This window comes from Gavialis gangeticus, unplaced genomic scaffold, assembly GCF_001723915.1.
Source record: "Gavialis gangeticus isolate Ggan-Ray unplaced genomic scaffold, GavGan_comp1, whole genome shotgun sequence".
NCBI lineage: Eukaryota > Metazoa > Chordata > Crocodylia > Gavialidae > Gavialis > Gavialis gangeticus.
In genome coordinates, this window is record NW_017728993.1 from 72832248 (window position 1) to 72832892 (window position 645).

A 645-nucleotide genomic window follows, 5' to 3' on the forward strand; every position below is an offset into this window, starting at 1 on the left:
CCTCGGCATCGCCAGGCCCGGCAGACATCAGGTGCCACTTTCAGACGTGCACGCGCCAGACAGTCCAACTGAACTGGAGCATCATCAAAGACGTGGCAGGCGAGTTCGCCAGGTGTAGCCCGGGAAGTGAGCGCGTGGTCTAGCTGGGGGACTCTACTGACTGGACCAGCCAGAGGGACAAAGATACTCGTTCACACCCCACAAGAGTGGCAGCATAAGCAAGTTGCCCAGAGAGCGGCTAGTGGCTAAGTTCAGTCCAGTGTGAGGCATAAGGCCGGTGGCTGCACAGAGTAAAGTGCATGGTGGCACCTGAAGGGCTGCATGTGGACCAGCTGGAGTGTGAGTAGGAAAGCCTGAAAGGTCCTGTAGAGTGGGCTGCACAGATTGTGGCAGGTTGAAAGTGACCCAGAGAGGGGCAGTATAAATGAGGCCCAGTGAGAGTGGGCAGGGTGAATGTGGCCCTGTGAAAGCAGGCAGAGTACAAGAGTAGACTGCTAAAGGCCCAGTTGTTACCAATTTGTTATGCCATCTGCAAGGCATGGGACACAGTATAGGGAAGGCTGGAGCTGTGTATACCACCCTAGGCATCAGGGCATTAAATGGGCAGCCTCCCGCATTTTAACATCCAGTTTTAAAACAGCAGGT

At 55.0% G+C, this 645-nt stretch overlaps 1 protein-coding gene across 1 annotated transcript in view; it reads left to right on the plus strand.

Moving 5' to 3' along the window:
- The window catches only part of LOC109305358 (sushi, nidogen and EGF-like domain-containing protein 1), a 10051-nt gene that overhangs the window by 1502 nt on the left and 7904 nt on the right, over positions 1–645 (plus strand). The window lies entirely within an intron of this gene.